The sequence below is a fragment of the Canis lupus genome, chromosome 1, assembly GCF_011100685.1.
Source record: "Canis lupus familiaris isolate Mischka breed German Shepherd chromosome 1, alternate assembly UU_Cfam_GSD_1.0, whole genome shotgun sequence".
NCBI classification, from domain to species: domain Eukaryota; kingdom Metazoa; phylum Chordata; class Mammalia; order Carnivora; family Canidae; genus Canis; species Canis lupus.
Window position 1 is genome coordinate 47,515,858 of NC_049222.1, and position 23,413 is coordinate 47,539,270.

At 44.9% G+C, this 23,413-nt stretch overlaps 1 protein-coding gene across 4 annotated transcripts in view; it reads left to right on the forward strand.

The window, feature by feature from the left end:
• Positions 1-23,413, forward strand: part of ZDHHC14 (zinc finger DHHC-type palmitoyltransferase 14) — a 283,131-nt gene that overhangs the window by 84,801 nt on the left and 174,917 nt on the right. The gene's annotated exons all lie outside the window — the stretch shown is intronic.

Consider the following 23,413-nt stretch of genomic DNA (forward strand, 5'->3'; position numbering starts at 1 on the left):
GTGCCTGTCAGCAGTCTCCTACCTACTCCAGGCCCTGGAAACCTCTGATCTGCTTTCTATCCCTGTATATTTGCCTATTCTGGACACTTTCTCTAAATGGAATAATATAACTTGTGACCTTTTGCTTCTCTCACGTAGCGTCATGTGTTATAGCATGTGTCCATATTTCTTTCTTTTTATGGCTGAATAATATTCCATTGTTCAGAGAGACCATATGGTGTTTATCCATTCATCAGCTGATGGACATTTAGGGATAGTTACAAATAATGCCCAGGAGATTATCAATCCCATTAAATAACTGTGTGCTAATAAGTAGCACATCAGAGATGAGAGGGAAACATTTCACATCAGAAAAACAAGAATGGGTTATCAACATCCCAAAAAATTTGGAAAATCATTACAGGAAGAAGGAAAACTATCACATCGAAGTTCCTGAGTTCCAAAGAGCAAAGGGCACAGCAGAGAAAGCACGCCAGTGGCCAAGTGGTGGCAGGGGAGGAGGTGACCCTCACTGGGAGGTGTGGTCCGAGAGGCCTGAGCCAAGTGTGCCCTGCAACAGCCTCGAGCTGAGTCCCTGGGGAAGCACGTCTGGGCTCGGGGACACTGGCGCAGTGACACAGGGCTGCTGGCCGCCGTGCTGTAGCTGTCCGTCCTGTCGTGCAGGGAGCCTGTGGGAAGGACTCGCACACACCTCCAGTTGTTGGCTCGGTGGTGCATCAGCTTTCATGCGCCTGCTAGGGTTAGGACGCCTGTCCAGGTAGGAAGAGTGTTTTTCTCCAGGCCTGCAAGCCACCTGGCCTTGATGTTGGCTTACTACTGCAGATAATGCGCCCCCCACCCCCCACCCCCAGACAGTCCTCCTGATGGCAGGAGGCTCCCTTGTCTCGGTCGACCCCAAAAGATGCAGTCTGTTTTCAGAATGAACTGTATGTTTAAGATGAAACAGATTGAAGGAGACCTTGCCCCTCTGTGACATCATTTGGCTAAACTCGTGAGGATTCTACCCATTTTCCTGTTTTCTGTAAAGGATGAGCCTGGGAGGATACTTTATTTTTTTATTTTATTTTTAATTTAATTTATTTATTTTAATATTTTATTTATTCATGAGAGACACACAGAGAGAGGCAGAGATACAGGCAGAGGGAGAAGCAGGCTCCATGCAGGGAGCCCAACATGGGACTCGATCCCGGGACTCCAGGATCAAGCCCTGGGCTGAAGGCGGTGCTAAACCGCTGAGCCACCTGGGCTGCCTGGATACTTGCTTTATAATAAAAACAATAGGTATAATTTATTGATGACCTGCCATGTTGTAAGTCCATTCTTCCTCTTTTATTTAGGTGAAGATGGTTTTATTCCCATTTAGTGGATGAGAAATTTCAGGATCGGATATGGCAAAGAACCCTAGGTCATTTGACTGGTAGGTGGCAGAGGTATATCTGAGCCCTGGATGGATAAACACCAGGTCTCTTCCCCAGAACCCATCTTTCCAGTAGGTGGTATTTCAGGGAAGGATGAGGTTTTTATTTTATTTTATTTTTTAAGCTTTTATTTATTTGAGAGAGAGAAAAAGAGAAAGCAGCAGGGAGGGGCAGAGAGAGAGAATCCCAAGCTGACTCCTCACTGTACAGGTAGCCCCATGGAGGGCTTGATCCCAGGAACTCAGATCATGACCTGAGCAGAAATAAAGAGCCAGACGACCAACTGACTGAACCACCCACGTGTCTCAGGAAGAGGTCTTAATATGAACGACAAATCATATCTTTCTGGGGCAGGATGGCCAAAGGTAGGCTTGTTGAGTAGGTGAGTCTGGCAGCAGGTCTACCCCCTTCCGCCCAGAGGCCAGTGCTGTCTTCTGCAGTGACCTGAGCCTGTCCTCTCTCCAGCCAGCACTCCTGGCTCCCCAGGTATGGCTCACTGAAGTGCTGCCCTCCTTTGCAGGGAGCTGATGAGGCTGTGTCTGTAAAAGTGAATGCCCAGAGATGCACATAGTCTTACCATCCAGAGCCTTCCTGCCAAATGAAATTCCTTCTCAGTAGGTTTTTTTTGTTTGTTTTTTAAGATTTATTTATTTATTCATGTTAGAGAGAGAGAGAGAGAGAGAGAGAGGCAGGCAGAGACAGGAAGGAGGGAGAAGCAGGCTCCATGCTGGGAGCCCGACGCGGGACTCGATCCCGGGACTCCAGGATCACGCCCTGGGCCAAAGGCAGGCGCTAAACTGCTGAGCCACCCAGGGATCCCCTCAGTAGGTTTTTCAAGCTGTGTTTTGTCTCAGGCAGGATAAGCGAGGTTTTGCTGAGTTAACAAACAGCTTCAAAATCTCAGTAACTGATGACAACAGAAGTGTATTTCTTGTTCAAGCTGCATGAACACTGACATCTGTTGGGGATACTGCCCAAAGTGCCTCACTCAGGGACCCAGGCTGATGGAGTAACAGTCACCTGACCTGCTGACACCATCAATTAGATGATCTGGCCTAGAACTGATACATTATTGCCACTCACAACTCATCGGCTCCACCCAACCACATGGGCCAGAAGTATAGTCCATCCAGGTACCTGGAAGTGGAGAAGAGCTGGAACCGACAGGCAAACAGCACCCATGTCCACCACAGACATCTTGGGACACTCCTCCCTGGTCCCTCACTTGCGCCCTCTCTCTAACTATGAATTAAAACAGGGATGGGCCTCTGGCGGAGAGACTCAGGCCCCCACTCACCAGGGTGGAGAGTTATATTACTTTTAACTGTGTTAAGAGGATTACATGTGCCTGACACATGGTAGGTGTTTAGTAAATGACAACTTGCAAGGTGCTATGTAGGAAAAGTTATGATTTCTCAATAGCCAAAAAAGTCTGATATTCCACTGTCTTTCAATTCTGTTTTCCCTAGAGATAAGCCAATGACTGGGATTCTGTTCTAAGGGCAGGAAAAAAAAACACATTTTAAAATGCTATTATTTATACTTCTGAAGAACTGGTAGGAACCCAAATTAAACATCCAACCATAAGAGAATGATTAAGTAAATAATGGGATATAGTCTTCACAAAATGTAATGTAGCCACAGGATAACAAGGAAAATTATATAACAACAGGGATCCCTGGGTGGCGCAGCAGTTTAGCGCCTGCCTTTGGCCCAGGGCGTGATCCTGGAGACCCGGGATCAAATCCCACGTCGGGCTCCCGGTGCATGGAGCCTGCTTCTCCCTCTGCCTGTGTCTCTGCCCCCCCCCCCCGTGTGACTATCATAAATTAAAAAAAAATTATATAACAACATGCAAATTGCTCAGGATAGTATATCGGTTGAAAATGTGTTACAACATCATAGATATTCATCAACCACAAGTATGTTCAAATAAGTGCAGATGAATAAAGATTGGAAATGAAAATACCAAAAAGGACAATTCTATTAGAGTTATAGAATCATATTTTCAATGTTTATGTCATTTTAAAAACTATTATTTTGAGGCATGTGGGTAGCTCAGTCAGTCAAGCGTCTGCCTTCGGCTCAGGTCGTGATTCTAGGGTCCTGGGATTGAGTCCCACATCAGGCTCTCCGCTCCATGGGGAGCCTACTTCTCCCTCTGCCTCTATCTGTCTCTCATGAATAAATAAATAAATAATTAAAAAAACACTTATTTTACAGAGAGAAAAACTTTAGAAAAATATCCTAAATGCATTTGTTGATTTACTAAGAAACTATTAAGAAACTTTAAAGTGAGAAATGTTAATATCATAGTGGATCTAGATGGAAATACTACACAGATGATCTCTGGTTCGCCAGCCTAGTGGAAAAAATTGGGCCCAAGGTAAAGGAAAATGTTTTTAGAAAGCAAAAATAATAGAACGTCAAGCGTATGCACATACGTATGCAGTAAGCGTATGCAGTCAAGCGTATGCACACACGTATTATGATGCTTTCCAAATGTGAGTAGGGCTTGTAAAGTTTGCAACCCTCAGAATTCTTTAGGAGCAGAAAACTCTTCAGACTATGCCTGGAGAGCTGGTTTAGTAGTCCACCCCTTGCCTTTGGTATTGAGTGGCGGGTGGCTGTGTCAGTCTCTTCCTGACATGTGAAGGCCTTGTGTGTCAGAAATGTGTCTTTTCTATTTCTATAATGCTTGGGTCTGTTTCAGCATCTGACCCAGGGTCGCTCCATGTTCTTCAGAGTCTCCCGGACCTCGATTAAGCTCAGGTTCATGTATCCCCACCCCGAGGACTTTGACTCTGAAGGTCTGGAGTGGGGTCCAGGAATCTGATTCTGCACTGTCCTGGGGCTTCCGACGCAGGTGTGAGATGATGGTACCACGTGCCCGGCAGGGAGGCCCCCTGACATGTGTTCGTAAGATGGACACACTAACAAGATTTGTGAGGGATTCAGCTTTAAATACAGTGTACTGGTCTGTAATTCTCGCATTTTCCTGGCGATTCCTGTGTTAATGGACTTGTGGCCTCTGAGCTTCCCCTGCCAGGAAACCCCTCACCCCCCAGACACACCTGCTCCTCCCCTGGGGCTCCCTGAGCAAATGGGTTTCTATTGCACAAATGGCCTCCACAGAGGATCTCAGCATATGTGCTGAAGTGGTTTGTGTTGGTTAATGCCGTCTTATAGGAGAAGGAAGAGATTATCACAGGAGGGAGCTATCTCAAATTAAGAGTTTGTGGGCTTGAAATAGCTGGGAAAGTGTCTGCCTTTGTGTAGAAAACTGAACCTGTTTTGCTGAGCACAGTGGTTATTAAGCAGCCTGGGAGAGAAGAGGGTCTTGGAAGCTGGAAAGGAAGGAATGAAACAAAAGTTTCATTGTTTCAGTGTTGAGAACACCCTCTGGGAGCCAGTGCTGCTGATGTTTTGTGGCCAGATGCAGGAGAGCTTATCCTGAAGATATGCAAGAGAGCCTCTGTGTCTTTTCCCTCATCTGTAAAATAGGCTTTATGGTGATACCTACTTCATGGCTTGGCCTGAGAGTCAAATGCAATGCTGTAGATAAAGGATCCAGGATGGTCCTATTATTTTTTTCATTGGAGAACGCATGTGGCATTCCTGCAGGTGAGGATGGTCTCCACCTGGGCAGACGGAAGAGCATTCTGCTACTGTAAAGGGAGCATCTGGTCAGGAGCTCTGTCTGCAACCAGGGTGGAGGGTAGTGGCTTGAGGAGGTAGGACACAAGTGTATGTCCCCATCAGCCTAGAAGGAGGTGGAGGGAAGTTAATACAAGCTTGAAACCAGCATACCTTCAACTGGGCACGTGAAGAGCGTGGTGACAGGCCAAGTTGGGCCTTATACAGAGAGAAATGTTTATAAAGTGGATGCATGTGTTTCCAGGACCAAGAGCTGTGAGTCCTGCTTTGGCCTCAGACTATACTGCTTGGCCAATCAAACAAGTGGAGTGGAGGCTTGCCTCTGAGGATGGAAAACAGTTTTAATACCTGACTCCAACTGGGTGATGGGCACTGAGGGGGTCATTGGCGGGATGAGCACTGGGTGTTTTGCTATATGTTGGCAAATTGAACTCCAATAAAAAAAAAAATACCTGACTCCACATTTACCATGTGAATTAAAAAAAAATAATCAATCTAGAGGTGATTTTCTCCTCTTGTCATTTCTGGTACTTTTCCGTGAAAACAATTGTAAACACATGATCTGGCAGTAGCCTGTTTCACAGACTTATTACAGGAAAATGCTGGAGGCTCCCCTTGGAGAGGGTTTACCTGGTTCTTACAGGTGCATACAAAGGGCGGCTTTGCTCTTAAGCATTTTTCAAGCTTTCTAGCACTTACTGGACCAGGGGCAGACGAAACAAGGGCCCCCTTTGTACCTGATAGCATTGATTAGAGGGGCTGACCTGAACCATGCCACACAGTGTATTGCTTTTCTAAATAAAATTAGTATTTTGAGGTCACTGTGCTTTGAAAAGTAAAGATAACAAGATAATTGGTGCTTTTGAAAATCTGTGGCTCACTTTTGATTTTTGAATATATTCCCATGAATCTGTAAATGCAGAAATGCCCCTAAAACCATTTGTGTTTTTGTTTTTCTTGGCTTATACTGGGGAAGTCTCTTGTTTTTTTTTTTTTTTTTCAATACATATATGTCCTTTAAATTTATCCTGATCGTAGGAGAAATTGATTTGACTCAATGGTCCTTATTAGGCCTATATTGACAAAGATAGATTACAAAAATATTACAAAAAAATATAACATTCTAATTAATTATTTGACATTCCCCCTCCCCCCCCATTTCAGGCCTGTGTGGAACCACATGGCACAGCTCTGGGCCCCATAGCTATAATGTTTATTTACATGTAGGAAGTCATAACACTGTCTTTTGTCTCTAGGATTTTTGTCATTTATTTATGTTGCTGGAACAAAAGAAAAGTAAGAAAGGCTTTTTCCACTGTTTTCATTAATATGTTCGGACTTTTATCATAGTGTTGTAGGAATGAGGTTAACTTTCTTTAGACGTGTGCAAGATAATTAGCAATTTCCTGTTGTATTTTGGTGCTGGGATTTTTATCCGGGTAGGCTTTAATTAAATGCCCTTTGCTGTTCAGTTAATATATCTGTCTATTTAACTCAATTTGACTTTAACACAGAGCTACTAGGTAATTAAAACAGTTCAATGCCACATCCTGGATGAATGAGAAAGTCCCAGTTTAGGAGCAGAGCTCTGGAGAACTTTGCCTTAAACATGTGCTCAGGAGTTTGCAATGTAGTAAAGTTTTCAGTAACATCTCCCTGGAAGCAATCATGATGAAGAAGAGTGGACAACGATAGGGTTTTGTATCATGTATTATTCGATAGCTCATCTGAATATAGCAGAGTGATAACAACGAACACTCATAAATGGGCCAGGCAATCTCAGAACCAGGGCGTGCCTCACACTGCTATGCTTGTCCCTCACAATCTTGCACTGTTTCCTTTCCCCAGACTAATTTGATGTTGTTGTTGGTTATTTTTTTAAAGATTTTACTTATTAATTCATGAGAGAGAGAGAGAGAAAGAGAGAGAGAGAGAGACAGAGACACAGGCAGAGGGAGAAGCAGGCTCCACACAGGGAGCCCGATGTGGGACTTGATCCCGGGTCCCTGAGATCACGCCCTGGACTGAAGGCAGCGCTAAACCACTGAGCCACTGGGGCTGCCCGATGTTGTTGTTTTTTTTTTTAAAGAAGAAGGCAATTGCAGATTCGGGCTTGAGTCTTCAGTTTTCACATTTCCTTCTCATTTCCGAATCATTTTGCTGAAAGCGACTTTCCATGAAGTCAGGGATATACCTGTTGATCGGGCTGGCTTTTCCTAGCCTTCCCCACGAACCACACAGCCAGAGTGGTCCCTAACGGTGTCTAGACAGATTCCACCAAAGACTTTATCAGTCCAGTTGCTGGGATTCTCCTATTTACTGAAGTCTGCTATTAGTAACTCTTCTGAGCATTGGAACCTCTAGAAAGTTTATCTCTGTATCCCTAACCCTGAGAATAGTGCCCGGGACATAATAGCAAATGTCCATTATGTTTAATAATTTAGTAAATGTCCATAGGAAAAATTTAGATTATTTCAATACCATTTCATTTAAGATCAGTTTTGGCAGGGTGCCTGTGTGGCACAATCAGTTAAGTGGCCGACTCTTGGTTTCAGCTCAGGTTGTGGTCTCAGTGTCGTGAGATTGATCCCCCCGCATCAGGCTCCACATTCAGTGCAGAATCTGCTTAAGATTATCTTCCTCTCTCTCTGTCCCTCCCTTCTGTATATGTGCTCTCTCGCTCTCTCTCTAATCTTTTTAAAAAGTCAGCTTTAGCATGTGAAATCAAATATATGTATATTCTGAAGGATCTAGCAAGTGAATCTGATCCATGACCCTTCCAACCCAGTGGCACCAAGAGATGGTCTGTGGGAAGATATAACATCAGCCCACTTCACTGAGTTGGAGATCTCTTCTTTGGTAATTCCTCTATAATCCACCTGTCAGAAGGGCAGCATGGTGTTGGAATTAAGAACATGGACCTTGGAGCATAACTTCCTGGGTTTCGGTCCTGGCTCAGCCACTAACCAGCTGTGTGATCTTGGGAAAATTACCTAACTTCCCTATATCCTAGTTTCCTCTTATGGGAAATGGGGATATATAACACCTACCTCAGAGGGGTGTTTTGAGGATTAAATGAGTTACAGGGGCACCTGGGTGGTTCAGTCAGTTAAGCATCTGACCCTTGGTTTCAGCTCAAGTTGTGATCTCAGGATTGTGAGACTGAACCCCGTGTGGGGCTCTGCGCTCAGCATGGAGTCTGCTTGACTCTCTCTCCCTCTGCCCCTCCTGCTTGTACTCTCTCTCTCTCTCAAATAAATAAATCTTAAAAATAAAATGAGTACATATATGTAAAACTCTTAGAGTAGTGATTGACATGTTTTAAGTGCAGTGTAAGAAATCTGCTATTACTCTATGTACTTCAGTGTTTTGTTTTTTGCCTTATTCACATTTTTAATTGGCTATAACCCATTTTGGGGAGCTTGGATCCTCACACTCACCCCCACTGGGGGAGGGGAGAGACTTTTCATCTCAGGCAGCCCCAAGGGCCTCTTTCAGGACAATGGCAGTGCCCTCTTGCCATACTCCAGCGTATGGTATTTGCTTCTCTCTTGCTCTTCAAGGGAAGGATCTCTCAGAGTTCATTTAAAAAAATTTTTATTTTGTTAAAATATTTATCCATGAGAGAGAGAGAGAGAGGCAGAGACACAGGCAGAGGGAGAAGCAGGCTCCATGAAGGGAGCCCGATGTGGGACTCAATCCAGGACCCCGGGATCACACCCTAAGCCGAAGGCAGACTCTCAACCACTGAACCACCCAGGTGTCCCAAGAGGTTGGTTGTTTTTGAAGGTGTGAACGGAAGTGGCAAGAAGATGTTTACCTTTGAACCTGAATGCCTTGTTATGAGGGCAAACATATCAAGGAGAGAATTTGCTCAGTCCCAAATATGTGTTAAGTAGGGCTGCATGCCTAGTTGGGCACCTCAGGGCCCCCTCCCAGCTCCAAGGTGACCTGGAAGCTCAGCAGTGGTGTAGCTGTGCAGTAATTTCTGTGATTTTGACATGCATCTGATAAACAGAGCTTTACACCTCCATAAGTCAGAGTCGACAGGCCCTTCTCAAGTTACGTGAGAGGAGAGAAGCAGCCAGTATTCCTGATGGGACAAGGGAGTTTGGTTTGCTGACGGCCGGGAGCACCCCCACCACCATACCAGGCAGGAGCAGCCTGGCTCCTGGGGAGGCCAGAAGCGACAAGACATGGCAATGGGAAGGCCACCGAGCCCTGCCCCGACACGCTGGGGCTGCACGGGTGAGCACCCTCTCCTAGAGTGGGCTCCTTCCACCTGACAGCAGAGAGGCAGCTAGGTGTAGTGAGAAAAGCCTGGGGAGGAGCCTGCAACCCCCAGCTCTCAGATGTCCTTGCTTTGAGATCCAGAGGAATCGTAGCTTGTGCTTCAGTAAAATGGGGTTCATTCTGATGGTTCCTTCTCTGCCATTGTCACAGGTTGCTCTGAAGAGCAAGTGAACTGTTTTAAAAGTGACAGGTTCTTGAGTTCCATAGTGAATTAAGGCTGGGCTTTGGGAGAGGTCCCGTGGAAGGGGACAGTGTTATCACGGGTGCTTTCTCAAATCGTCTGCACATGGTGCCACTAGACAGCACTTAGACTTTGAGTTGGGCTTAGGATTGATTTTAGATTTCTCTCAGATGGCGAACCTGCTCGTGGCCTCATTACGGTGAGATCTGACAGGTTTGTGGCCTCTGTTCCCTGAGGTTCACCCCTTTTGGGCTCAGCGGCTCGGGGAGGACCCTCAGGAAGGGGGTTTTAGGGCAAGCCCCCTCGAGGGTAGTTGTACTGTTATGGGGACACATCAGCCCCTCTCAGAATGCAAACTTCTCATTTGGTGTTCCAGATTCTGCATTGGGTGCCCAGATACGGGAGTTATGGGTTTGAACAGGCTTCCCCATCTCTTTTATGAGATAGAATAGATGGTTTTCATATTCCAAGAATAAAGCTGTAAATATCACATAGTTCTTATTCTCAATCTTGAAAATAAAATTTTTCTAGGGGTTTTAAAAGATGTGTTTTGCATTATTTTTATCGGTTATGTTGTTATGAGAAAGGACCATGAAATTGAAATGGGCTGGTGAAGACTTCTGACAAGGGAGTGTTCAATCTACAGCATTCTTTTCTTTCTTTTTAAAAAAGATTTAATTAATTTATTTGACAGAGAAAGAGCGCATGAGCACAAGCAGGGGGAAGAGGGAGCGGGAGAAGCAGTCTGCTGAATTAAGAGCCTGACATGGGGCTCGATCCCAAGACCCTGGGACCATGACCTGAACCACAGGCAGATGCTTAACCAACTGAGCCTCTCAGGACCCTCTATAGCATTATATTCTGTCTCTGCCTGGAGCTCACCCGTATCATCCATAAACTCCCCCTCTGAAATTGTGTGTGTACACAGGTTTCAGCACTCCCACTTTCTATGTAAACCATGGAGAGAGGGTTGATATTTTTATTGTGTTTTTGGAAATGTGAGGCAATCTATTTCCTGTAGAGGAGCAGCTTGTGTCTCCTAAGATAGTGTTTTTATCTTATTTTTCCTCTCTCTCTCTCTCTCTCTCTCTCTCTCTTTGAAAGTCTGCACAGAATGGACAACTAGAGAGAGGTTGAGTAGTTACAAGTGAATTGTTCTCATGTGTGGGGTAACCCATTCTACAGTGGAGTGCTGGTTGGGACAGGGCTATGTCTGCCTTCTGACCTTCTCTCCTGCACTCATGGACCTGACAGGCTGTTCCTGTCACTGCACTGTGCACACTGGCACCTTCCCAACCTTAGCTCATGCTGTTCCTACACCTAGAATAATTTCTGCTATTCCTTTCCTTTTCCTGCCCAAACCCTATTACCTCCACTTGCAGAAGTTTACCTCTAGTAATTATATCTAACACAAATGTCACTTCTTCCAGGAAGTCCTCACTGCTCACTCCAGTTGGGAGTCTGTGACCTTGACCCATCCTTGATACTCCTTTATTACCTATTTTTTTCACCATTCTTAAAGCATTGAGAATACCCAGTGCTTGGAATTGTTATCATCAATCCATCTATCATCTATATCTGTTTCCTCTGTGTCTATCTGATGAGATCATAAATGCCATGGGCATAATGTGGTCCTGAAAAGAGAGATCCTTGATTTAAGGGTGGGGTGAGGACTGGGGCCTGCCTAATGGCAAGTGCCCATCTGAGGGATCTAGAGGGAGATGCTACTAGCTTAATCCAAGGCAAAAGCACCAGAGCCTACGGGGACCCTGGGGGACAGGCAGGCAGGACCCAGGGTCCGCAGGGCATGGGATGAACTGGGCTGGGGTTGGAAGCTACACTCAGACAGATGGGGAGAAGGGAGGCATGCCTGGGGTCAGGATGATTCAGGGTGTCCCCGGCAGGTGTCAGCATCAGTGGTTTTTCTTTTGGGGGCAGTTCAGAGCCCTTCATACCCAACCATGGTACCTCCTGCCCACGTGCCTGCCCTCTCAGCTGGCACCTAATGGCACAGCTCCGCTTGGGCTGAGTGAGGGCACTTGGGTCTTAGCTGAGGCTCAGTGTCCAGCTCTTAACCCTTACAGACAGCTGGGCTTTTGGGGAGCCCAGCTGTCCTACTTCTTCCCATAACTCTGTAGCCTCTAGCCCAATTCCTTGTAACCAATAGGAATGCAAGCAGTCCTAGTTTCATGATTGCATTTGTTGACTGGATGAGCACATTTGTTTCTGACGTGTGGCTTAGATTCTGTTAACCGTGACTGCTCATCCCCAGAACACCTAACCTTGCAGTTAGAACCCTCAGCCACCTTGTCAAGGAAGAAAGTTTTCATTCCCTTGCCTTCTCTCCTGTTTGTTTAGTTGTTCTTCTGTTTTTGCTCACAGTGATGATCCAGATTGGGTGAGGGATATAAATAAGAATAGGTGATGGTCCCTGACAGTCCCTGAACACCATCCAGCAAGCTTTATCCTCTCTTGGGGGGTCATCCCTGGGTCCCCTTTTGTGCGTCCCTCTCTGTGAACCTCTGCTCTGAGGTCCAGGGGAGGACAGATTGTATATATGCGTTTGGAGGGCTGCCCCTATTTGAAAGCTACTGGGCTAGAGAACCTCTAGAGCATTTTCTCTCCTCCCCCCTAGGCCATGTGAGGCTCTTCATAGGTTGTGGGTGGACCCTTTCTGCTCTTTTTGTATGAAGTGAAATGCATTTTGAAGGTCGATTTTGGCTTGTTGGGTAATGATAGGTGACGGTCTCTTCAGGACGGGCAGGGGGACTTTGGGACTTGTTTGGTTTCCTGACCTTGGGTTCCAATAGGAGCATCTTCTCTTCTTATGCTGGGTCAGGGCACATGTTCCCATACTGTTGCTGTTCTCTGCCCTCAAGTGGTGCCATGGTCCTTAGATTACCATACATTTCTGCACATCCTTGAAGCTCTTGGTCATGTGGACGTGTCTTTCCACACAGCAGTATTTTGAGTGTGTTATCCAAGTTACTTTTAATTAATCTCATTGTTTTAAACTAAGGGTGGTGAAAAGAATCACAGTCATAAGTTTGGCATAAAGTTTATGTGGCTTGTACTAGTTATAACTGACCATGATGGCATTCTCCTGCCTTTTTAATTGCTCCCTGTGCACGTTGGTTATTCGCAGTCATTTCCATCATTATAATTGAACTAGCCCACTAGTTCATTTGTTTGGAATAGGGGCGAGGACCTTATTTGTCTTATTCATTGCTTCAATGCCTCTCCTTAAGACTGTGTCTGGCATATGATAGGGACTCAATAAATATTCAGTGACAACATATATAATGAGTTGGCCATGAAGCATCCTCCTAGAGGGGATTGATGCTCTATTTCCAGTAATGCTTCTGTCTGTACCATGGGCTACGGTGAAGCTTGCTTCATGCAGAGGATGCTGGCCAGGAAGGGCACTACTACTTTGCCACTGCCTTATAACAAGTGTCCTGGAATCAGGCATCCGTGTATGTGTGGGCAGAGAAGTTCTGAATCGAAATGAATTAAGAAGGCAGACTTCTTTTTCAGAACCTGGCCAGCTCCTGCCATGTGACATTGCTTCATGTAGAGAACACTCACAAAAAAGTGATCGCATGATCTTCATGATTGAGGTTTTCTGGGAAATGATGGCAGCATATATAAACTTGGCCTCTGATAGTAGCCAGTTGGAAATGTGTGGTTCAAACACCTGAACTGGAGTGAGAACATCTCACAAATGGAGAACATTCTAACGTCTGTATTCCATTTGCTGTTTCTCCCTTAAAATAATCTACCTTACGTTCAAGCTAATCAACACGCTCTTCACAGCTCTTCAGCACCCCAGCTTAATTGGCCTGAATTGTTGCTCTCAGTGTGAACAGTTTGCTGTATTCTCAAGGCTGGATTTGATGACATCTAATTATCCTCACGGCGCAGCCAGGCGAGATGAGACAGAGGGCGTGAACGGCTGCAGCCGGCTGCCATAAGCGGGCTGATTGCGTTTGCAATCATCCTCTGCTCCCCGGGCAGCATTTCCAGGGTGACTGTCTCCCAGGGCCCACCCAAGTGTCCTGAGATCCAGTGTGTTGTTGCACAGAAGCAAGGCAAACCCTGGCGTCTCAGCCCTTCTTCAATCAACTCTATTTTAGAAATACTGGTCTTCCACCTGCTGAGGCTCTGCAAGCATTTCAGTGCGACCGTTATTCTTTGCAGGGGGTCTTGCTTAACAAAACACCGGTTCTAATACACGGCAGCGTCTAGGTGGGAGCTTTGGGCAGTGCATTGTTTGTAGTGTATTATCTTCATAGGAGAACTACCTTTAAAATCGGATGAAATGTGTTCTGCAAACTTTTTTTTTTTCTTATAAAGTGACAACTTGCTTTCTTTCATACAAAATGAGTAGGAAAATGTCGAAGAGAATGGAAGCTCACTCTAATAATGATGCTGGTCCTTTAGAGGCAGTACAACCTCTAAACTGTTTCATGATCATTATCAGCTAATTCCTAGAATTCCTTCTGCTGTAGGCCATTCTTATTGCTCCTGCCAGGAGGACATATAAGAAGGGTGGGTCAGGAGGTTAGACCATGGGTAAAGCCCTGTACATTCTATTCCGCTTCCATGTTGTATGTGTGTGACATGCTTGCTCCACTAGGAGGCCAGGCTTCTTTATTTTGGAGGATTTTAAGATGCATGACTCAGTGTTCTCTTTATTTACTTCTATTTGTAATCTGCTGCAATCTTCCTGTGTAACAAAAAATACAACGACATCCAAGGACTTTGGCACTACAAACACAATTGAACAAAACTGTGGCCAGAAACCCTCCCTTTGAAGATTTCCCACGACATGAAGATTAGGGATAGTGGTGCTGATAAAATGGGAGGATTTGGTTCATTTTAAAGTAATGTAGATGTTGGAATCATAGAGTCTCAGACCTAGCAATGAACTTGAGGCCCTTACGCCTGACCGATCGTGAACTTGTTCTGTAGCATTGGGAGGTTTGGTCCAGGGCAGACCCGTGGTGCCTGGAATACTGCAGCATGACCTGCTCAGTGCTCCCCTTTCTGTGGGGGCTTCACTTACTCTAAAACTCCCTAGACTCACCCCGGGGAGGAAGTTTTGTTTGTAGGAAGTAGAGGTGCAAGAAAGTTTGAAATATAATTTCCCTCGTCCTGCTGATATCTTTCCTTTTATTTAAAAATTTCCTTTCTGAGCCTTGGCCAAAGTTTTATTTCCTTATATTTTTCTCAGCTGTTTACGTGATTAGGTTTTTGTTTTTGTTTCTGTTCTACTTTTCTGCTCCCCCGCCCCCGCCCCCCCCCCCCCCCCGGGCCTGTCCTGCACTGAAAAGCATGCTTTTCCCACATTGATATTGTGTCTCCAGGCTGTGATGTGCAGAGCCCCAGTGACTGAATAACAAAAAGCTAAACCTTTTTAAAGATTATAATTTAAAATCCACACCTGTATTTCTCCCTTGTTTCTGATTTTGTTTCCATTTCAGCACTTAGGAAATGAGGCGAGTCTCTGTATTCCAATCCAGTGACTGGATTCTGTTGGTGATGTGAGTGGCTCTGAGTCTGTGTGACTGACTCCTAGGATGTTCTTGGTGATGCTGAAAGGAAACAGCTCTCCTGTGTGAGGGAGTCATCATATCACTAGAGCCAATGATGTCACTAAACTCCTACCCCATGGCCACATGATGATGCTCAACTGTTACTTGAGTATTCCATGCCTGGTTAAGCTTGCCAGGCCAAGCATCTCCCACCTATGTTATCTTGGGCAGCCAATAAACTGTGGTTGACTTGTCTTCACATCAAGTGTAGTCAATGGACAGGGTGAATATGCATATTCCTTCCAGCTCTGAAATCCTGGAATTTTTATTGTTTCTCCTGCATGTTTCAGTTTTTCAAGTGAGATCTCGAGTCACTTATATAAGTTTGCATTCTTGCTTCAGCAAGCACATAGAGAGTGCCTACAAAGTGCTAGGACGTGCTGTCCAGAGATGGAAGATGCCCGCTGCACTTTCAAAGAACACAGTCCAGAAGAAGAGATAGGAACAAAAGTCACTCTGGAAGTGGGTGATACAGTCAGTCCTCAGAGAGCAGCGTGCAGTGGATGCTCTGGGTCTCACAGGGAGCTGGAGGGAAACCCATCCCAGGGGAGGTCATGCTAGAGGAGAATCTTGAAAGAGAAATACGATTTAACCCCATAGAGGGTAATATAGGGGTGGGAAGGATGGGCAAGACTCAAGGAGGGAGAGGATATATAAATGGGAGAAAACAGGTGAGGCGTGGTGTGCTGGGGACGTGTCCTGTGCATCAGGGTGAAGTGACCATTGGATGATGGCAGATGATGGGGCAGGGGGGTAGCCAGAACTTGGCCACTGTTGACTACACTCCTCAGCCGAGATAAATTGGTGTTAGGGTCATTTTGCAAGTGAAGACATTGAGACTAGGTAACATCAGAAGGGCATGTAAGTAGTAAATATAAAAGCAAAATTTGAACTTGGGTCATTGTGAGACCAAACCTCAAGTTCTTTCCTCCCTCTCCGCCACTCCCTCTGATGGGGGCACCGAAACACCCCTTCACCCCCTGGCCCCACTGCCTTGCTGGAGAGTGTAGGTTTCATCCTAGAGGTGATGGGGTTGAGCTCAGAAGGATTTCAGGGACGATGGCAACACGATTGGGTAGGGAGGCTAACAACTGGTCTGGGTCAGCTGGTCCCTCATGCTGGGTGGACTCCATCCCACACTGCCCTGGAACAGCATGAGGGGCGTCTGGAGTTCCACAGACCTGATCCTCTGTCTCCCATCCATCGGTAGCCTTTCTTGCAACACTGGACCTAAGTGTCTTTGCAAACCTATGAGGATTAAAGACAATCCAAAGTAAAAAAAAAAAAAAATACTATCAACTTGTGATTATTGAAACTTTACTGCATGCCTTTGCCGAGCATCACATTGTTCAATCCTAACAATGCTGTGAGGCAGAAATGATTAGCATCCCTAGTGTACAGACGTGGACTTGCCTTAGGCCACACAGTTTGTAAATGGTGGAGCTGGGAATACACTCCCATCAGAGTGTTTAACTTCTCAGCCTATTGCTTTCTAGAAGAAGCATTGTGCCTGGTGCATGGTGGGGAGTCAGAGCTTTTATCAGTATGATGATAGTTCTTTATTATATTAACTATTATGCAGTCGGGTCTGGGAGCCAGGCAGGAGCAGAAGGAAGATGATGGAACCCAGGCTAGCAGCCTCGGGACTCCCAGCCAAGACCTTTTCTCCTTCCCTGGGCTCTCGTCCACCCAGGTGGGTGCACGGGAACTGTTTTTCCCCACCACATACAGCTCTCAAAGGCTCTCACAGGCCTTTGGAGCAGATTTAGGATGTGCCTGTGCTATACCACCTCACTGGAGCCACTTTTTTTTGTCAGTGAGATGCCCTGAGTGAGGGCCATGTGCTGGAGGAACGTCCCCTCTGCTTCCAGGTGGGTGTGGACTCCTCAGGAGTAGATTCTCCCCATTTGCCATCCACATGGGATCTGAGAACCTGTACCATCCTTTCCCAAGGGGGAAGGCAGTGAGCCCCACCCTGCACCATGCTCCCACTTCTAGGGACCCTTGGCTCCCAATTCCATCTTTCCAGCCAGACCCTGCCTGGCCTTGCATATTAATTTCTGGGGAGAGGAGCGTGGAAGAGAGTTTGCTTTGGAGAAAATGTTCACTGATCTCTGCATTCGTGGGATTGGACTTCAGGCCTGGCAGTCTTCTACCCCAGAACTCATGGGGCCAGGCTCCTTCTTGATTTTAACTGAAGGATTTCAAGACATTTGCATCTAAATTCATATTTCCCGTGGTCCAAAAACAAAACAAACCGAAACCAAACCCTGACCTTGTGTTCATTCCAAGAGAGGGTGTGGACCTTGTATGTTTATTTCATAGGTACTGTAATCCTGTAGACAACGCCAGAAAGTTTTCTCTGAAACTTAAGATATCTGCATTGTGTATCCTTTTTAGGGATACTTAAGGGCATCTTTCCTTGGAATATGTAGCTTAGCTTTGCAGAAGAGAACCACATTTTCCCTGGCCTTCCCGGGGCTATTACATGTCATTTCTGTATTTTCAGGGGTTCTTTCATTACATGGGTGCTTTAAAAATAGCACACGTGTACCTGGATGGGCTTAAATCTGCTGGGCTCAGGGCAACCCCTCCCCTGCCTGGGAGTCTGCATTCTGAGCATCCAGGTGGAGATGTCTTCGTGTGGTTGGTTCATCAGCAGCAACCGTGCCACCTGTTTAACTTCCATAAATTAAGGATGTGTGCTTTGTGAGTGTGAGAAGAGTGGCTACTCGTTTCTTATGGATTTACACGATAACCTACATCTGTTTGCCATAGTAGCTCTGCAGTGGTTTGTGTAAGAGAATGGACTTGCTGTCTGCAGAAGTCTGTCTCGGATGGTAAAGATGTTTACAAACACAGCCTGCCTCATCCGATTACCAGCCATTTCTGCAAAGTTAGAGGGAATCTAAGATTGCTCATTTCAGTTTTATTCTTGCTCTTCTCAAGGAGGAATATTTAGAGTTGAAATTTTTAGAAAATGAAAACGTTGCTACAGACTTAAATCGTAACGTTAACCTGATACATGGACCACACTCATGTGTAACTGCTTTCTTTGTAAAAGTGGCCACAGCATAAAGCTGCACCAAGGAAGATCCCCTGACAGGAAGTGTGGGTTTTGAAATTTGCAAGAAAAACCTGGGCAAGGTTTTAAAAATACCTTCCCTTCCCCTGCCTCTTTTAGTTGTTCTCATCCAACGGTTAAAAAACATATAACATTATTCTTGTTTCTTAGACTTTCTAAATTTTAATAGCATTTTCAGGATAAATCTTATTATGGCATTCCAGTGTTGGTGCCATTGGGATTTTGAGATGAGGGGTGGTGGTTATTCTTATGGAGAGGGCTGAATTTGGTAAGATTAGAGCCCAAAGCCCGGCCTGGCTAAGCCAGACCCCACCGACACACAACAATACTTTGCGTTGTTAAGGCAGTGTGTATTTCTAAGCATTGTCACAGACAGCTTTTCTTCAGTCCTTACAACACCCAGTGAAGTTGACAGAGGCGATATTTCTGTTTCTGTATGTACCGAATCCCTGGCTCAAAGAGTCCGGATTGCTTGCTTCAGCTTCCCAGGCTGGTAAGTCACAAAGCTTGGATACACCGGTGCTCTTTCCACATTCATTCAATGAACATGTACGGAGCATTTTGTGTGCTGAGAACTATGCCTGTAAACAAAGTGTCTTATAAAATAAATAAGCCATAGGGATGAAAAGTAGAGCATAGGGAATACAGTCAGTAATATTGTACTAACATTGTATGGTGCCAGATGGTGACTGCACAGACCGTGGTGAGTGTTGTGTAATGTATAGAACTGTCTAATCACCATGTTGCACACCTGAAACTAATATAGCATCGTATGTCAACTATACCTCAGTAATTAAAAAAGGAAGAAAATGGGTCTAAAATTGGACCTGGATCTTATAGTCTAGTGAGACATGTAGATGGTGAGTAAGTAAGCCAATACTATGCCAGATTGTGAGGAAGGAAGCTCACTGGGCATCAAGAAGGAGAAAGATATTTGGGTGAGGGGTGGGAAACACACTTCGGATATTCAGTGGGAAAGGCCTGAGGCCCACAGCGGGGAAAGGGGCTGGGCAAGGTGTGGCTGGAGTGGCTAGAGCTAGCAGAGATGACCTGGGTGCTGGCAGGGGACATGTATGCAGTGGATGGATCTGGAAGATGGGTCTCTACTGATCAGTGGGATCGGATGTCAGCAGGAGTCAAAGAATGGGAGGCATTAGGCTGCCCTAGGTTTCTGGATGGAGAAACAGTGGGTGTGCCGTGAACTGAGGTGAAGATGTGAATGAGAGGAGAGGAAATATCTTTTTTGGCCATTGCGTGGGGGGAGGGGTTAGGAGATGAAGATTTATGACGGTTTCAGAAATTACTTTCAGAGTTTACGTGATCATTGTTCATTCAGTTTTCCAATCCTGTTTTAATGCTTGAATTTGAATTAGGAAAATTACTTGGGTAATTTTATCCATGTACTACTTTTTTAATAAAGATTCATGTGTTTATTTATTTATGACAGAGAGAGAGAGAGAGAGAGAGACCGGCAGAGGGAGAAGCAGGCTCCATGCAGGGAGCCTGACGTGGGACTCGATCCTGGATCTCCAGGATCACACCCTGGGCTGAAGGCGGTGCTAAACCGCTGGGCCACCAGGGCTGTCCTTATCCATGAACTACTAAGTGAGCATGTGTTCTATCTCTGGATGTGTGTCACTATTCAGGGAGCTGGGGTCTGTGGGTAATAAGGAAGCAGCAGGTGCAACCCTTGGCCTTTAAAAGCTTTTAATCTAATTAGGAAGGCAAGGTGTATCTATACAAAACCAAGTGATTGCTGCTTGTAACTATTGAGAAAATTCTAAAGGCAACATATAATCACGTGCATAATGTAACATGAATTATATATAAAACGTTGCAAGAACACACACAGAGGACAGTTTCAGGCACATTCATTAGGTCAAGAAAGAAGAATCTCTAGAAGAAGTTAAATCATGAGTTGGACACTGAGAAGCAAATGTATTAGAAATAACAAGAGAAAAAAAAGAAATAACGAGATATCTCAGATGACATATTACAGATTTTAAAAAAGTGCTTCCTCAGTACCGTGACCAGCTAAAAAATGTTTAACCCAATACCTAAGTAGTTTACATGTAGGAATAAATTTTAAGGAAATGTGCAGTACCCATAGTGGGGAAAAAGTAGAAGACTGAGAAATGCAAAAGCTTATTGGAATAAATGGAGGATTATGTTAAATATCTACATAGAAAATTCAATGTAGTAAAGATGTCTGTCCTTCCCAAAATTAGTTTATAAATTTGATATAATTCTGGCTGAATTATAGCATGATTTTTGGGGAGGAATTTTCAAAATAGCTCTTGAGTTCATCTGAAAGAAAAAAAGTATGTGTTTATTTGGAAAAACTCTGAAAAGTAAGTAATGAGAGGTAGAAGGATGGGGGCATTTTTATTTGTAAGTAATTAAATTGTTTTTTTTCTTGTTTTTTTTTTGTTTTTTTATTTTTTATTGGTGTTCAATTTACTAACATACAGAATAACCCCCAGTGCCCGTCACCCATTCACTCCCACCCCCCGCCCTCCTCCCCTTCCAACACCCCTAGTTCGTTTCCCAGAGTTAGCAGTCTTTATGTTCTGTCTCCCTTTCTGATATTTCCCACACAATCTAATAATAAAGCTGTGTGTGGTTAGAAGTTAATGACGCAGAATAAGACCTAAGAATATATAAGAATTTAATGTATACAAATGCATATGAGTTTATGAGAAACTTTATATCAAATCTAGATAGATTGATATTATTTATTTTTCATTTTTTTATTTATCTGGTAGAAGGAGAGGGAGAGGAAGAGAGAGAGAGAGAGAGAGAGAGAGAGAGGGGGAAAGCGAGCATGAGCAGGGGGAGCAGTAGAGAGAGGGAGAAGCAGGCTCCCTGAGGAGCAGGGAACCTGATGTGGGGCTCAATCCCAGGACATGGCCTGAGCTGAAGGCAGACGTTTAACAGACTGAGCCACTCCGGCGCCCCTAGATTGATATTTATATTTAAATAGGTGGACATGTAAAAGCAGTAAAAAAAAAAAAAAGTCAGTGACTATATAAAATTGGGTGAAGAAGGCACTCACAAGCATCACGTGAAAGCCAGGAAAGTTTGGTAGATTCCCCTACAGAAATTTAAAATTTGGGTCAAAACAAACCATCTTAAATTTAAAGACCACAAAGATGGAAATATATTTGCAAGGTACTTATTAGACAAAAGATTAATACAGAACAAAAGATAAAAATATTGACTCAATAGAAAGACAGGTTTAAGAATATGTATGGATAATTCACAAAAATGAAATATAAATGATAAACATAGCAGAAACTGGTTAACCTCATTAACTTCCTTATCTTTATATAAATGAGTGTAACTTTTTCTGAGCAGTTCGGCAATGTAAATAAGTTCTTTAACAAAACAGTTCAGCAATGTAAATAAGTTCTTTAAAAAATAATAAAAGCATCTCCTTGACCCTAATGTCCTATTCCAGGAATTTACCCTTGGAAAATAATTTGATAAGTGAGCAAAGAGATATAGACAAGGCTTTTCACTAAAGTATTGCTTATAATAGTAAAAATGCCTAAACAGTCCAAATGCCTGGCCTGCATTTAAGTAACAAGTTCCAGAGCATTATAACAGTGTGACCCCCTTCTTGGTTTCTTCTACCTTTCCAAATGTGTTTTTGCCTGGCACCTGCCTCAATTCTGCAGCCCCCAGCATAGTACCTGCACCGGGCAGGACTCTCTAAGTGTTGTTGGAGCAAACCCTGCTTTGGCCAGCCAGGCCTTTCAGTGCTGGGTATGGAGTATAGCCCGCTCCTTGAAATCATGTTTATGCAGCTGGCATGCCAGCAGCACCCTGCCTCTCCTCTCCTCCCTGGACCCTTCCCTGTCTTATCACCTGCAACGATGGCTGGCTCCCCCACAGTCTTTTGGCAATTTGTCTGAACCTACCTTGCTCAGGGTGAGGCAGAAATCAGGGATTTGTGAGGTCAATAGATCCAGAGTGGTTGAAGCTGGGGGAAGGTGGTGAGGAGACGGTCAAGAGGAGGCAGGAGCCAGGGGATAGGGAAGGGGGCAGGGCATCCTCTGAGGGTGTGTCCTGAGTGTCAGAGCCATTACCAGCCATGGTCCTGGTCATTCCTGGTGAGGATGCCACTCCTTCACTGGGGGCACTTTTGATTGACAGTATCCCCATCAATACCCTATCCTGCAGTGACACATTCAGCGCTGTGTGCCCACCCTGCAGGAGGGACATGTGAATGAAAAGAGGAAAGGTCCACAGAAGGTGGACCTCTTCACCTCTTCTCATGAGGTTTTAGCTTGTGGTGAGGACAAAGCCCATATTTTCAGCTTTTTCTGTATTCTTTGAGTCAAGGACAGGAAGCACATTTATCCTCTGTTCCCCCACAGCGCCTGGCTTACTGCTTTGCATACAGTGGGTATTCACTAAAAATTTATGGAGTAGTTGATTGGACTAGGTTAGTGTCCCTGGAAATGGGAAGAAAGAAGATGAATTGAGAGACTTTGCGAGTGAAAGACTAGGGTGTGATGAATACATTTATAATGAGATCATATAGGTTTCCTCTTTTACTTTTTAAAATAAAAAAAAAAATTAAAAAAAATAAAATCAGCTTCTACGAATGAGCTGAATGTGAATTTATACATTAAGATTTAATTGGTTAAACTGAGAAATCAAAGGTTCGCAGTAACCTGGGAGTCCCCAGGACTCGGGCCCTCATCTGGCTCAAGTCTGGTAACGAGGCGCTTTATGGACGTGTGGCCTTGGCTGTCACCCCATTAACAGCTCTGACTCTATAAACTGGCAGCTAAAAGGTTGCTGGATGGACGGGGGATATGCTGAGAGTGATTGTAATGATAGGGTCTCTAAATGGCTAGCATTTAAATTGTAATCCTGAGGATTAATTATTTTGATTATCGAATCATCTCTTGTGCTGATTTGCCATTTTCAGAAGTGCTCAGAGCTCACCCACTTGAGTGAGCACAGAGGCGCCCTGGTTTCAGCACTGGGGCTGGTCAGGAAAGCCGGAGCTCTCCTCCCTGCCAGGACCACCTTCCCCTTAATCCTGACACTGGCTGTGACTGCGCATCAGGCTGAGTGTCACCTCACCCCATACCACAGCCCTCCAGGCAGGTACCATTATTACCTCCACTTCACAGGGGAAAAAACCCAGCCCCTGGCTCACCTCCTC